This window comes from Microcaecilia unicolor, chromosome 12 (genome assembly GCF_901765095.1).
Source record: "Microcaecilia unicolor chromosome 12, aMicUni1.1, whole genome shotgun sequence".
Taxonomy (NCBI): Eukaryota; Metazoa; Chordata; class Amphibia; order Gymnophiona; family Siphonopidae; genus Microcaecilia; species Microcaecilia unicolor.
In genome coordinates, this window is record NC_044042.1 from 1,674,610 (window position 1) to 1,691,722 (window position 17,113).

Sequence of the window (17,113 nt, forward strand, 5' to 3'; positions counted from 1 at the left end):
GAACTGGGAGTGAGAGGGAAAGACACAATGTTCTTCTAGTGTGGGACAGAGGGAGAACTGGGAGCGAGAGAGAAAGACACATTGTTCTTCCAGTGTAGGACAGAGGGAGATATGGGAGCGAGAGGGAAAGACATAATTTTCTTCCAGTGTGGGATAGAGGGAACTTTAGAGAGAGAACATGGGGACCTATGAACTGTGTGGAACAAATAGAGAACTGGGAGCGAGAGGGAAAGACGTAATGCTCTTCCAGTGTGGGACAGAGAGAGAAATGCGAGTGAGAGGGAAAGACACAATATTCTTCCAGTGTGGGACAGAGAGAGAAATGGGAGTGAGAGGGAAAGACACAATATTCTTCCAGTGTGGGACAGGGGGAGATATGGGAGCGAGAGGGAAAGACATAATTTTCTTCCAGTGTGGGGTAGAGGGAACTTTAGAGAAAAGAGGGATAAATAGCCTCTTGTGAGTGGACAGGGGAAGCTCTGTGGTTATTTTGGGGGGGGGGGGGGGTGGCAGCTCTCTCTCAGCAAGAGTACTAGTGACCCCTGGGATGCACAGTCTTTCCTTAAAGCATGAGGTTTAAACAGCGAGGAAGATAATTTTATAGGGAAACATTTGGGATTCTTTACTCTGTGCAGAATTGTTTCTCTATAAGAACAGAATTACAAGATGTAAATTTGGGAAAACAGAGCCTTCCTTTCAGCTTCTCTCTCTCTCTCTCTCCCTGGACAGCCAGGTGAGCCATACAGCAGGAGAACAAATCCTGGACCCCCACCTCCGTTTAGAGTTACATTCCCAAGCCCAGAGCCTCTTGTATCCTGCCAGTTCTGATCTAACCTTAATCCTCACTCAGAAGCCTGTCAGCTGCCTCTGACATCTGACTTTGCTACAGGCATCTTCTCTGCTCACTTCTCTCACATCTGCTTCCTCCTGAGACCTCTAAAGGCAACTCAGAGATTTCTGGGTTAGGACTAATTCACCTTGTGCCCTCGAGCAAAATGCTGCTTCCCTGGTGGACATATGAGGAGGAAAGGGTGTGTGTGTGTGTGAGGGGAGGCATCATTGGGAAGAAGGGAACGGGGTGAGAGGAGCTGTCTTCTTGGACAGGGACTGCGGGTCTGGTACTGGTCAGTTGGAAAAGGAAGAGTCAAAGAATGACTAGAATACTTCTGGAACAACTTTTCAGATGAAGCCATCGGATGTAAGCCCTGTATTTAATGCCACTCAGTGTCCTGCAGTAGCTTATCATGCAACCATACCTGCCTAAGAGAGCAGGAAGAATACACCTTCATTACTTATATAGTAGCCAACCCTCTCAATTAAAAGTGATCACCTGACAGGAATTTACTAGGATCCAATACAGAAGCCAGAAGCAACCGTGCTAGAGCCTGGGGAACAACACAGTCAGCCAAGGCATTAACTTTGAATCTGCAAGATTCAGTCCTGGTCACAGGGGCGTAGCCAGACTTTGGCGGGAGGGGGGTCCAGAGCCCGAGGTGAGGGGGCACATTTTAGTCACTCCCGGCACTGCCGACACCTGCCCGCAATTGCCGACACCCCCTGCCGCCACCAGCACCACCACGAACAACTTTGACCCCCCCCCTGCCGACGACCCTCTCGACCCCCCCGCTTGCCCCCGCCATCGCCTACCTTTGCTGGTGGGGGACCCCAACCCCCGCCAGCCGAAGTCTTCTTCCTTCATTTGCAGGGCTTCATTCTGTTTCTGTGAGTCTGACGTCCTGCACGTTGTAAGTGCAGGACGTCAGACTCGGAAACCAAATGAAGGAAGAAGATTTCGGCTGGCGGGGGTTGGGGTCCCCCGCCAGCAAAGGTAGCAGACGGCGACAGCGGGTTGGCAGCGGGAGGGGGGGTTGAGAGGGTCGTTGGCAGAGGGGTCCAGGGCCAAATCTATGGGGGCCCAGGCCCCCGTGGCCCCATAGTAGCTATGCCCCTGGTCCTGGAAGAGCAGGTCCAGGTTTCTAACTGTTCAGCTGGTGCATATGGTATTTGAGTCTCGGCACTTTTATAAACTGTATTCACCTTGCAAACAGTGCTTTTAGCCACACTGAAAGGAGTAGTGCATTTATGTATTTATTTGTGGCATTTATACCCCGCTCTTTCCCGCTCAATAGCAGGTTCAGTGCAGCTTACATGTATGGTACAAAGTATAACAGAGATAATACAAAGTATGGGACAGAATGTCGCATAGATGATAGAGTTACATAGAGTAGGACAAAAGTGATAGGTGTGGGGAGAGAATTGGAGTGTGAGTGGTGCTAGTGGTGTGACTTAGGATCGGGTTTAGGATTTGTCATTTGGGTAGGCTTGTTTGAAGAGGTAAGTCTTCAGCAGTTTTTGGAAGGGTAGGTATTCATTGGTTTTTCGGATATGTCGAGGTATTTATTTAAGAACATTAATAATCACAGATCCAAATTCACTCATGGTGGCCCACAATAAAAACATACACAATCAATAAATAAGTAAAAACATAATAAAATCATATAGGGGCTGGGAAAGAAAAAAGCACATGTAGATTCATTTTCCCAATAAAAGCAAGAGCATGTGATATGCGTTACCTTCCCTTTGAAAAACGGTGCAAAGCCCATGGGTGGAAATTACGTGTGGTCTTTGAAGTGGTATAGCAAGGGAGTACGGCACCACTCCCCCCAGCATGCCTGAACTGGCAGGGTTTCCTGCCCCCCTCCCCAATAGCCCCTCCCCAATAGAACACTTAGACAAACATGGTTTAATGGGACAGAGTCAGCAGGGATTCAGCCGAGGGAAGTCTTGCCTCACAAATTTGCTCCATTTCTTTGAAGTCATAAATAAACATTTGGATAAAGATGAGCCGGTTGATGTAGTGGATCTAGATTTTCAGAAAGGTTCTGACGAAGTTCCTCATGAGAGACTCCTGAGAAAAATTAAAGAGTAATGGGATAGCAGGCAAGGTTCTGGTGTGGATTAGGAATTGGTTATTGGACAGAAAACAGAGGGTAAGGTTAAATGGTCATTTTTCTCAATGGAGGAGGGTGAATAGTGGAGTGCCACAGGGATCTGTACTGGGACTGGTGCTATTTAACATATTTATACAGTAAATGATCTGGAAATTGGAATAATGAGTGAGGTGATTACATTTGCAGATGTCACAAAACTATTCAAAGTTGTTAAATCACATGCAGACAAGAACACATAACAAGATGAGAAATTGCAGGAGGATCTTATGAGACTGGAAAAGTGGGCATTCAAATGGCAGATGAAAAGTAAGGGTCTGTTTACTAAGCCAGGATAACAGCTTACTAAACCCCAGTGTTAATGTAGCTAAGTGTAACCCAAATTAGAGCTATACAATGCTGGGTTCCACATTTGGAGTCATCACCCAGGAAAAGATCTCGGTATCATCATGGACAACGCTCAGTGTGCGTTGACGACCAAAACAGCAAAAAGAATGCTAGGAGTTATTTGGAAAGAAATATTATAATGCCTCTGTATCACTCCATGGTGATATCGCACATGTATACCCTGGAGGAAAGGAGGAACAGGGGTGATATGATACAGACGTTCAAATATTTGAAAGGTATTAATCCACAAACAAATCTTTTCCAGAGATGGGAAGGCGGTAGAACAAGAGGACATGAAATGAGATTGAAGGGGGGCAGACTCAGGAAAGATGTCAGGAAATATTTTTTCACAGAGAGGGTGGTGGATGCTTGGAATGCCCTCCCGCGGGAGGTGGTGGAGATGAAAACAGTAACGGAATTCAAACATGCGTGGGATATGCATAAAGGAATCCTGTGCAGAAGGAATGGATCCTCAGAAGCTTAGCCAAAATTGGGTGGCGGAGCAGGTGGGGGGAAGAGGGGTTGGTGGTTGGGAGGCGAGGATAGTGGAGGGCAGACTTATACGGTCTGTGCCAGAGCCGTTGATGGGAGGCGGGGAATCCTGCTGGGCAGACTTATAAGGTCTGTGCCCTGAAAAAGACAGGTACAAATCAAGGTAAGGTATACACATATGAATTTATCTTGTTGAGCAGACTGGATGGACCCTGCAGGTCTTTTTCTGCCGTCATCTACTATGTTACTATGTATGTTACTTGTGTGCAATTCTGGCTGTCGCATCTTTGAAAAGATGCAGCGGAATTAGAGCAGGTACAAAGAAGGGTGACCAAGAAGATTAAGGGAATGGAACTCCTCTTATATGAGGAAAATCTAAATAGGTTGGGACTCCATAGGCGTGACGGATCACCTGAAAAATAGGCACTGGCACGGTTGGAAGTCCGTTTGGGGGTGCGGTCACTCCCCTGGTGCCCTACCTAGCTATGCTTCTGCTTTGCTTTGCCAGGTACTTGTGACCTGGATTGGCCACTATTTGAAGCAGGATACTAGGTTGAATGGACCATTGCTCCGATTCAGTAGGGCAATTGTTATGTTCTTATAACGTAGTAATCTTGGGACAGTTGGTGTCCTTTTGACTAGTAGTACAAACAACCAATCTCTTTGTACACTTTACAAGTACTGTCGGGCAGGGCTGTGGAGTCAGTACACCAAACCTTCCTACAGATAATAGGCATTACATTTTTTGTTCTGGGTCTAAAGTACTGTTAAATATAACCTAAGATCCAGGACAAAGTATAAATAATACATTTACCATATATTATAATGTTTTTTCATTTTGAAACTGGTGTTGGAGTCGGTACATTTTTACCAACTCCAAAATTGCTTCCGGCTCCATGACTCCAACTACGATTCCACCCAAAATTGCTTCCGACTCCATAACTCCGACTCCACAGTGCTGCTGTAAGGTACCAGTGTGAGCAGTGTGATATCAAATGGATGTGTTATGTGGATGAGATTCTACATACATTGAGTGAACTCCTTTGGGGAACGTTGGTTTGTCCAGTATTCTCAATCGAGCCGATGCATTTGGGCAGCTTTGTTTGCTCAGTATATTATTTTGAATACTAACATGACCCCTAAAGCAGGTGTTTTGTGATGCTGAAACACGGACCATGTCGGGTCCTTTTGTTCAAGCAATGAAGCAACTTTTAAGCCCTGTCTCCAGCATTGGACATCTTTTGATCAGCCCCTACTCTTGCTTGATTGGATGCTTTGACGTTGAGGTTCTTCCTGTTTTGCTGTTCCTGAGATTCTAAGAAAACACAGAAGAAAAAGAGAGCTTCTACCTCTGCCCACGGACTTGATATGCAGGTGGTGGAAGTCTCTGTACCTCAAGAGTTTTCGAAAACTTGAAAATGCTCTCAAATGCAAAAGCTCTCCTGTCAGACTCTTTGCGTCTAAAACATCTTTCTACTGCCTTTCTTTTGTTGTCATCTCCTGAGTGATACTCCTGGTGGTGACCAAGGGTGCTGAAGGACAAGGAAGAGAAAAGTTAGAACCTTCTATTAAAGAGAGAGGGATGACGGCAAAAGGTATAAGAGAAATCATGAAGTGTTGTTAGTAGAGATGGGTTGTCATTTGCATCAACATAGGAATTGTAAATGGCATATCCCATGTCATTGCATGGGATTCGTCTTCCGCAGCCTAGTGCAATCCCTCGTCCTCAGCCACTTGGATTACTGCAACTCATTATATGCAGGCTGCAAAGAGCAAATACTGAGGAAACTTCAAACAACCCAGAACACAGCAGCCAGGCTCATCCTCGGAAAACCTAAATATGAAAGGGCAAAACCACTGCGTGAGAAACTACATTGGCTTCCACTCAAGGACCGCGTTACTTTTAAAATTTGCACATTAGTCCATAAGATCATTTACGGTGAAGCCCCAGCGTACATGTCTGATTTAATAGACCTACCACCCAGAAACGCCAAAAGATCATCCCGAACTCACCTCAACCTTCATTACCCAACTTGCAAGGGGTTGAAGTACAAGACGATACATGCGTCAACCTTTTCCTGCATGAGCACGAAGTCTTGGAATACACTACCGCGCAACCTAAGAACGATTAACGAACAAGCCTCCTTCCGTAAACTACTGAAGACTCACCTGTTTGAACAAACTTACGGAAAGAGCCAAAACACATAGAAACCAAACTCACTGTTCACCAACTCAATACATATCCACTTCTGATCCCTCATCCCTTTATCCAGTCAATCATTCACTTACTCACGGAGCTATGTACATTATATGCCTAGGTTTCTAACAATGCCCTTTTTTCCCATTGTCTCCTTCTAACGTTTCTATGTTGATGTCCCATTGTTATACTCCCATTGATATTCGAATGTCTCGCACAACTCTGTTCAATGTAATCCATAACCTAGTCGTAACAAATGTATTTCTATTATTCATGTCTTATTGTAAGCCACACTGAGCCCGCAAATAGGTGGGAAAATGTGGGATACAAATGCAATAAATAAATAAACGCTAACAAATGAAAAAGAGTAGAAAGAATACAATGTTTTATATTTTTTGATTTGCCGATAATAATGCACCGATTTGAACCACTTGGAACATATCTGCAGTATCAGGGAATGTGTATCCTCTTTACATCATCTATTCTCTCAAAAGAGATCACACTCAACTGCCCAATAGAGAATGACACGGGGGCGAAGTTTGTTCCTATCCCGTCCCTGCGGGTTGTGTCTCTGTCCTCACCCAGTCCCCGCAGGTTCTGTCTCCGTCCCGTCCCCGTGAGCCCTGTCTCCATCCCTGCTCCATCCCCGTGGGCTCTGTCCACATCTGCAGAAGCCTCAAACACTTGTGATTGTATATTTAAATCTTTTTATTAAAGTACAAAAAGAAACAATATGCTATGGAACTGTTGTTTATAAATCAGAAATAGAAAACAATAATAAAAATGAGCAACTTGTCTTCTTAGAAGATGTGCTGGTAGCAGAAATGTACAGGATCTCCCATGCAAAATTTTGCCAGTTGTGGCCAACATGTTTACTTGTTTCTCCTAAAAATCAAAATATCGTTGTCTTCATCATAAACATAAATAACAAAGTAGAAAATGACATGGAGATAAAGTTTGTCCCTGTCCCCCCCCCAACCCCATGGGATCTGTCCTTACCCCATCCCCACAGGCTCTGTCCCCATGCCCGCTGTTTCCGCAGGTCCCTGTCCCACTGTCATTCTCTACTGCCCAAGTCGAACAATTTACCATCTAGCTTAAAGAATCAACCTTCTTACGCGTTATTTCGGAAGGGTTTGAAAACTTTTCTTTTTGAGAAATATGTGAATTCAGATGTGTAAATAGATATAGTTATTGTGTCTATACTATATTGAGAGATTTTTTTTAAAGTTTATAAGCTGCTTTGGACCTTTGTAGAGAATAAGTGGGTTAGAAGTGTCAATTTAGATTACATTAGATCTTTGCTCCCATGATGACAAAATAGTCAAATGAAAATGAGTAAAACAACATTGTTGGAAACGACATGAAATGAAAATGTTCTGTCTCCCATCCTTGGTTGTTAGGAAAGAAGACCGGGTTATTGGAATCCAGTTATCTTTGAGATGTTACTTCTTGAATGTCCTATGTGCATTTCTTCTATGGTCTCAGGTCTGTAATTCTGCATCAATGTCGTTTTTGGTATTGGGATAAAATGTTCCAGAGGATACATCTCCTAGAGTTAGTGCAGCCGTGATATGAGCCTCTATTTCCTGAGTGGGGCTTCTGTGCTGGAATCCAGAACTCAGGAGGACATCTTCAGGGGTCACCTCTTTAACCCTTGCACACTGCAGCATATTCAGAAGACAGGGAGCTGATGAAACGAGCAGAGATTTCAGAAGCTCATCAGACAGATGATTGACTTAAGCTCAAGAAAACATCTCATCTGCTGTTTGTTGAATTTTATTTCTACCCATGTGAGTGAACTGACATAGTAAGTACAAGATTTTATCCCAGAAGACAGAGCAGTAATCCAAGCTGTGGACTGTTAGTAGAAAGAAAGTAGCCATGCGGTGGAAAAAAATAAACTGTTACTTGAGAAAAAAAAAACAGAATTAGAGAGAAATTTATACATATTGAGCTGTAACATATGGTTACACAAATAGAAACCACAGAGGGGAAAATCATGGTTTTCCATTTCATTATGTGTCGCTCTGTAAGCAGCTCCAGCTGGGTGCATAAACAGCCTCAGTGGCTTGGAAGGGAGACAAGAGGCCTGGGCTCTGTTCTAACGTGTCTTTGTGTCACCTCATTACAGCCACTGTATGGACAGTCCAGAGACGTCCCTGATGCAACGTTAGCTGTCTTCCTATCCTGGACTTATGCCACACTCTGAAGTCCTACTGGAATTCCTTTCCACGTGGATCACCTGGTGACGTGCTTCCGAGGCAGATCGGGTGAAGGCTTGCATGATGCATCCCTATGCCCTGCCAATCAGGCTGCTGCAGGAGGAGGGGGAGAAGGAAGGGGACCCTGCGCTGGAACTCTTTTCCAGAGGATGTAGTAACAGCAGTTAGTATATCTGGTTTTAAAAAAGGTTTGGACAAATTCCTGGAGGAAAAGTCCTGCTAGTAAGACAGACATGGGGAAGCAACTGCTTGCCCCGGGATTGGTAGCATGGAATGTTGCTGTTTGGAAAACAGTATATACTGGGCTAGTTGGACCATTGGTCTGACCCAATATGGCTACTCTTATGTTCTTATATGCACTGATGTTCCTTTCCAAGTTGGCAACAGATCTTTGCAGCTTGTCTGACAGGTTCTTCAGAGAAGTTCTTCAGGTTTTTGGAAAATCTCTTGCAGACAGGAACTAAATTCAATGTAGATTTGATGAGCAGATACTGTATTAATTATAAATTGATGTCATGGAAAGTGTCCTGCTGGCCTCTTATATTAACAGGAGAAAGGGGGGCAGAATGGTACCAGCATGGAAGAGCTCCAGGATCATAGGCAAATTCCCTTCGTCAGATTCATGCCACTCATTCACTACTTGATATCCAATCACTTTGATTATTAGTTCACACTCTGATAATTTCCAGACTTGATTATTGCAACTTCCTTCTCCAAGGCCTATCTGACTATCAACTTCAGAGATTGCAAATGATTCAGAATACAAGAGTTAAACTGATACTTAGTGCTAGGAAGTATGATGGTGAAGTATCTGATTCTTTCCAATCAGATACTTCATTCTGGATCACATGCTCCTTCTCAGGCCCTCGTTCCTCACACCAGCATTTAGTACAGATACCCTCTTCCTGTTTTAGTATAATCATTCCCAGGTTATAGAATTCCGAACCTCTAGATTTCTGTACAGAACTGTCGCTAAAGGAGTCAAAGACAATGCTGAAAACCCATTCACATGAAGCAAGAAAGTTAATACTTTAATTTCTTAAGGGGAGACTGGGCCCGTTCCTGCCTATGACACCCTCACATTTGCCTACCATGAGCTAACCAGTGACTGGTTGTGTGTCACTCAGCACTGGGAGCACAATCCATGCACCCTAAAGGGGGTCCTTGGAAAATCCAGTTTATTGTGTAGTTTTAAGAAGGTAGCTCTGCCTGACATGAATCTTGTTTTGTGTTAAGGAGAAGAAGCTCCCAGCAAGACATCATTAAGAAACTGGTTCTTTTAATGAAATACTTCTTTGTTAAAATATTCATACATCTTCTGTTATTCAATGTAGAGGAAGGAGGGGAAGAGCCACCGGTCGGTCCCACAGGCTTTGCAGGAAAGGTCTGTGGATCCCTCTTATACAGAAGCTTCTGTGCTCAGACAGGCCAAAGGCCTCTGATGACCTTAAGACAGGATTACAAAGACTCTGCCATGCGCTTCTTCCAAGAAAACACAAACGCGGCCACGGTACTCCCTAGACATCAAGGAAGTTCTTCAGTCTATTGAAGAAATGGCCTGTGAGGTCGATGCAACCTGCCCAGTCCATGGAGGTGGGCAATTCAGGAAACTGAGACTTGAAATAAGATAACTACGTCAGGCTGGACAGCTGACCACCGCATTTTTCAAATTAAAATCCCAACAGGTCTGTAAGCAATACGCTGAAAATAACTGTCCCACAAACCGTATGTCGCTGCAAAAAGGAGAACCATGGGACGCTGAAAGAGCGAGCAGTCGAGCCTGCAAATAGCATAGTTTCAATTGGCAAAGGCGAGATGTTGTGATAGCTTCAATGTGTGGGTTTACCTGCAAGACTCACACACACATAATAGAGAATCCAGAACATGGCAACCATTTTGGATCTCTGTAGGCTCATTTCCTTCATGGACTGCTTTGGCTTGAAGTTTGTTGTATTAGTTTTAAGCAATTTGTCTTGAATGTGTGTTTTGAGAGGAAGAGACCTAGCTTGTCAAAAGCCAGGGCAAGAATTGTCAAGCCAGGCTACAACAGATGTAAAAAGCCCATTGCACAGCCAAAGCTTTTTCAGGAGTTGCACCTGCTTTCTGGAAAGTTAACCCTTAGAGATTAACATTGGAGCTGAATCGTTTAGCGTATGGGAAAAAGGTGAAGACTTGGATTTTTCTGTGTGATATTAAATTGATGCACAATCATTGTTCAGAGCCTTAGCTGGACTTTGAGTTGCCACTTCTGTAGGTGAGTTGTGGTCAGTGAGACAATGGATTGCACTGCAGATAACTTAGACAGATCAAGCTCTGTAAATTCTGCTGCTGCGAAGGTTATCCAGCCACTTACAGACCTGACCCCAAGCATCTGATCAGCACATATGCCAGGAGAAGATGACCCTTCAATAGGATCAGCTGACCACTCTACTTAAAGACCTGTCACCCAATGATAAAACACCTGAGATGCAAAGCACAGAGATAACTAAAACAATGCAACCTACTTTATAAGGATAGGATGGTCAGGCACCCCTTGCTCTATGACTTATCTTCTACCAGTTTCTCTACACTCACATAACCCTTCTCCTCAAGTCACTTCGTTGGCTCCCTAAACATTTCCGCATAGAGTTCAAACTTGTCTTACTAATCTACAAGATTAGTGGAGGAGTGGCCTAGTGGTTAGGGTGGTGGACTTTGGTCCTCGGGAACTGAGTTCAATTCCCACTGCAGCTCCTTGTGACTCTGGGCAAGTCAATTAACCCTCCGTTACCCCTGGTACAAAATAAGTACTTGAATATATGTAAACCACTTTGAATGTAGTTGCAAAAACCTCAGAAAGGCAGTATATCAAGTCCCATTTCCCTTTCCCCCCTACATTAAGCTCCATCACAAGCCCTTTTCAAATTCTGGCTCAAAGTCTATCTTTCCGAGGCTGCTTTAAAATCTTACCCCTCATTGTTTAATGTGCCTGTTCTTTTCATTAGTCCATAATAAATGAAATGCCTTAGTCTCTTATTTGTCCTGTTTGTCTTGAATAGATTGTAAGATCTATGTCTCTTACATATTTGTGTACAGTGCTACATATGTCTCGTAACACTATAGAAAAGGTAAGTATTAGTACTGATAGTGGTGAGGGTCTCCCTTTCCTTACCATGGTCAGACTCTCCTTCTGATTGTGGTGAGGGTCTCCCTTTCCTTATCATGGTCAGATTCTCCCTCTGATTGTGGTGAGGGTCTCCCTTTCCTTACCATGGTCAGACTCTCCCTCTGATTGTGGTGAGGGTCTCCCTTTCCTTACCATGGTCAGACTCTCCCTCTGATTGTGGTGAGGGTCTCCCTTTCCTTACCACAGTCAGACTTTCCCTCTGATTGTGGTGAGGGTCTCCCTTTCCTTACCATGGTCAGACTCTCCTTCTGATTGTGGTGAGGGTCTCCCTTTCCTTATCATGGTCAGATTCTCCCTCTGATTGTGGTGAGGGTCTCCCTTTCCTTACCATGGTTAGATTCTCCTTCTGATTGTGGTGAGGGTCTCCCTTTCCTTACCATGGTCAGACTCTCTGATTGTGGTGAGGGTCTCCCTTTCCTTACCATGGTTAGATTCTCCTTCTGATTGTGGTGGGGGGTCTCCCTTTCCTTACCATGGTCAGACTCTCCCTCTGATTGTGGTGAGGGTCTCCCTTTTTTTTAAAAAATTTTTTTACCGTGCACAAGGGTCTTCTTGTTGTTTAGGATCAGATTTCCCTAAAGTGCATTTTCTACAATTAATGATATGTATCATGGTTTATATGTGGAAAATGCACCCTGTGGAAACTTGCTATTTAAGTAACTTGGGTGCTAAGAGTAGTTATGGAGAATGAATGATCAGAAATCAGGTGGGACCTGTGGTGGTGACACAGTATGTCGGGAGCGAGAGGGAATGTGGGTGAGCCAAGACGTCTTAAATGCCAACATTGTGTTAGCAGGAGGCAGGCTGATGGTGCTCTGTTTTATACTGCTGGTTTTATTTGCAGAGGTGAAGTTTGTTACTTAGATCCACAGAATATAAGTATACACTAAATAAATAAATAACCAGAAAGCAGAACATCAGAGCAAAAATGTGCTCTGCATCTTCCTGATCAGGAAAATCTGGAGAGTTTAACAATGTAGGAGCAATTACATAGCAGCTAAACCTTTGGTCTTTCTTCACTGCCAATCTGCAAGGATCATCAAGGGATCAGGTTTTCTGTCCTTAATGAATATGCATGAGAGATTTGCATAGAATGGGAGAAATGGACATGCAGATCTCTCATATGCAGCTTATTCATTTAGGATATCCTAAAAACCTGGCCTGACAGTTCTTGAGGTTTGACCAAGGATCTAAAGAGTAGCCATTTGTAGGGCCACTGGAATCCTGCAGACGAGGCTTGGGAAAAGTATATAAATTTTACTTATAGAAGAAACTGCAAGAGAGGCAGGTAGCACTGCTGGTTCCTTTTTGCATGTTACTGATTTATCTTTTTCATAATTTCTTTTTTGTCTTTGTTTTTCATATAGTATTGATGTTTTACTAATCTATCTCATCTTGAATGTCTTAGCAATTATGGTGGATAATGTTAATGTTTATTCTTGAATTTACTATCCAGCTCATTTTCGAAAGTGATCGCCGGCCATCTTCCGACACAAATCGGGAGATGGCCGGCGATCTCGCAACGGCGGCCAAATCGGTATAATCGAAAGCCGCTATTTTGACACCATCGCCGCTTTCCTGTCGCAGAGCCGGCGAAAGTTCAAGGGGGTGTGTTGGCAGTGACGCGAAGGCAGGACATGGGCGGGGTTACGAAATGGCCGGCTTTAGCCCATAATGGAAAAAAAAAGGCGGCGATGAAGAGCATTTGGCCGCTTTTACTTGGTCCCTTTTTTTTCAGGTCCAAGCTTCAAAAAGGTGCCTGAACTAACCACATGACCACTGGAAGGAAGCGGAGATGACCTCCCCGTACTCCCCCAGTGGTCACTAACCCCCTCCCACCAAAAAACCCCACTTTAAACACTTTTTTTCCAGCCTGTATGCCAGCCTCAAATGCCGTACCCACCTCCATGACAGCAGAATGTGTTCTGTCCTCCGACAGCCTTTTCCTGCTTGTGATGTGGCTCTGGGGTGAGTGTGACACCTTTTCTGTTATTTGCACTGCAGAGTCACATCAGCAATGCATTGTGGTGGGTGTAGGTATTGGTAGTTGGTAGGCTCTACTCCCCTGGTGCTTTCCCCCTGCTTACTGGGTCGGAGTGTGCCCTGTTTTGTTTCCTGTTGTAGTCCATGCGGTAGTGGCCATTTTTGTAAGCCAGTTTTAGTTCCCTTTCCTGTGTTATCCACTTTAGAGAACTTAGTTATTACCTTGAATGGTGCTGAAAGAGGGCGTTATACACCATTGTGCCAGCTCTGACCCACTGCTCATCTTAGTACCAGGGGACTCTTTGCCAGTGGGGCATAACCTCTGATCTGCAGTTAACTGTGAGTAAACGTGGTTATTTCAAGAAAGGACTTTTTCAGAGAGATTAGTCTGGTGAACTGGTGTACCAAAGTTATACAGCAGCAATAAGTCCTAGAGGCTGTATGCAGGTCCCTGGAGCAAATTTAGTGGGTGCAGTACATTTGTGGGTAGTGGGTTTTGGGGGGGGGGTTGGGGGGCTCAGCTCCCAAAGTAAGGGAGCTATGCACGTGGGAGCTTTTCTGAAGTCCACCGCAGTGACCCCTAGGGAGCCCGGTTGGTGTCCTGGCATGTCAGGGGGGCCAGTGCACTAAAAATGCTGGCTCTTCCCACTGCCAAATGCCTTGAATTTGGCCGGGGTTTAAGATGGCCGACATAACTTTCCATTATCGCAAAAAACGAAGGCGGCCATCTCAAACCCCGGCCAAATCCAAGGCATTTGGCTGGCTGGAACCATATTATCGAAACAAAAGATGGCCGGCCATCTTTTTCAAAAATACGGGTCTGGCCAGCTGTTTGTGGCGCCGCCAAAATACATCGCCTGCCATGTATTTCGCCGGTGCTGTTCAATTATTCCCCTCCACGTCACCTTTAGTGGCTGTGGAACAAAGTGGGGTATAACTAATGAAAAATTTAAAGACACAGGGAACTCCAATATTTGATAAGACAACACAGAGGGAAAAGACAGGAGCATCAAGAAGAGATTAGATCTGGACATTCAAATGCAGGCTTGAAGGTTTACTTTACCCCACATGCTCCAGCTCCCCCCCACCACCCCCCATGGCCAACTGAATTCTAATGTGTGATGCACTTTAAAATTTCTGGAAGGAAGGCTGAGATCAGAGTTGAGTATGGAAGAGCATTCCATAGTGGCGACACCATGAAAAAGAAAATGAAGAAGACAGATGCAGTGCAATCTCAGTTTGTAAGACCTTTGGGCTCATTTTCGAAAGAGAAGGGCGCCCATCTTTCGACACAAATTGGGAGATGGGCGTCCTTCTCCCAGGGTCACCCAAATCGGCATAATTGAAAGCCGATTTTGGCTGCCTTCAACTGCTCTTCGTCGCGGGGACGACCAAAGTTCATGGGGGAGTGCCAGAAGCATAGCGAAGGCGGGACTGGGGTGTGCTTAACACAGGGGTGTCCTCAGATGATAATGGAAAAAAGAAGGGCGTCCCTGATGAACACTTGGCCGACTTTACTTGGTCCTTTTACAACCAAGCCACAAAAATGTTCCCTAAATGACCAGATGACCACCGGAGGGAATCGGGTATGACCTTCCCCTACTCCCCCAGTGGTCACTAACCCCCTCCTACCCTAAAAAAAATATTTTTTCCAGCCTCTATGCCAGCCTCAAATATCATACCCAGCTCCATGACAGCAGTATGCAGGTCCCTGGAGCAGTTTTAGTGGGTGCAGTGCACTTCTGGCAGGCGGACCCAGCCCCCCCCCCCACCTGTTAAACTTGTGGTGGTAAATGTGAGCCCTCCAAAACCCACCAGTGATCCAGGCAGTAACAGTCTAGTTTGAGTTTAGTTTAAGTTGGTTGGTCTTATCTAAATCTGCACTACCCAAACTGCAAAGGACTTAAATACATAACAACTTACGCATCCAGTTTTTCCTACATAAGCACACAACTGTGGAACGCATTACCAAAAGCCTTGAAAACGACGTACGACCACCTAAACTTCCGGAAATAACTAAAAACCAACCTGTTTAAAAAGGTATACCCTACCGATCCAACTTACATGCCTAATCTCTGCAACACAACCAAACTAAAGCATGTAACGGACATAACACAACTCTTCCGTTCTCCGATTCCCTAATGTGGCTGTGCCACATGAACTTGATCTTACCACAACATCACCCTGTATTTGTTCACACCGGAGCCTGCAAAGGCCTCTCCGGTACTATGTAAGCCACATTGAGCCTACAAATAGGTGGGAAAATGTGGGATACAAATGTAACAAATAAAAAAAACCAACTTGTATCAAGACTGCAGTTCAGTTTGGTAGTAGCCAGAAGAACATCATTAGCAAAATAAAAGGTAAAAATGTCTAAATCCTGCACAAGTACATAAGTATTACCATACTGGGAAAGACCAAAGGTCCATCAAGCCCAGCATCCTGTCTCCAACAGTGGCCAATCCAGGTCACAAATACCTGGCAAGATCCCACAAAAGTACAAAACATTTTATACTGCTTATCCCAGAAATAGTGGATTTTCCCCAAGTTCATTTAATAACGGTCTATGGACTTTTCCTTTAGGAAGCCGTCCAAACCTTTTTTAAACTCCGCTAAGCTAACCGCCTTTACCACATTCTCTGGCAACGAATTCCAGAGTTTAATTACACGTTGAGTGAAGAAAGTTTTTCTCAGATTCGTTTTAAATTTACTACATTGTAGCTTCATTGTATGCCCCCTAGTCCTAGTATTTTTGGAAAGTGTGAACAGACGCTTCACATCTACCCGTTCAACTCCACTCATTATTTTATAGACTTCTATCACATCTCCCCTCAGCCGCCTTTTCTCCAAGCTGAAGAGCCCTATCCGCTTTAGCCTTTCCTCATAGAGAAGTCGTCCCATCCCCTTTCTCATTTTCGTCACCCTTCTCTGCACCTTTTCTAATTCCGCTATATCTTTCTTGAGACGTGGCGAACAGAATTGAACACAATATTCGAGATGCAGTCGCACCATGGAGCGATACAAAGGCATTATAACATCCTCATTTTTGTTTTCCATTCCTTTTCTAATAATACCTAACATTCGATTTGCTTTCTTAGCTGCAGCAGCACACTGAGCAGAAGGTTTCAACGTATCATCAACGACGACACCTAGATCCCTTACATTGGCTTCCAGTTGAGGCCAGGGCTCTACTTCTGCTCATAAGATACTAAATGGCCTAGCAGCTTTTATCTTGTTGATATGGCTCGTGTGCTTCATTTTAAGTCTCCATATGATATGCACAATTTGATGTTATTGCATTTTCCAAGGGCGGCCATTGAGCTTGTTCACAGTCTCAGGAAAGAGTGAGCCCGGTATGCAAATAGTCCTCACTTCTGAAAGTGGGCTCACTCTTTGGGCTCTGTCCCCGTCCCTGCCACGTCTTTCCGAGCTCTGTTCCTACTTTGTCTCCCTGTCATTCTCTAGTGTGAATGTAAGACTAGCCAAACTCGCTCAGACCAAAGGTCCATCTAGCCCAGTCTCCTGCTTCCAACAGAGGCCAATTCAGGTCACAAGTACCAGATGGAATCCCAAAAAGTAACAAAATTCCATGCAGAATCCCAAGGCGGAGCAAGATTCAATGCTAGGGATCCTGATGGATAAGCAGTGGCTTTCCCCAGGTCTATCAAAACTTTTCTGAAACACAGGTACATTAATTGCTTTTACCTCTTGCTCT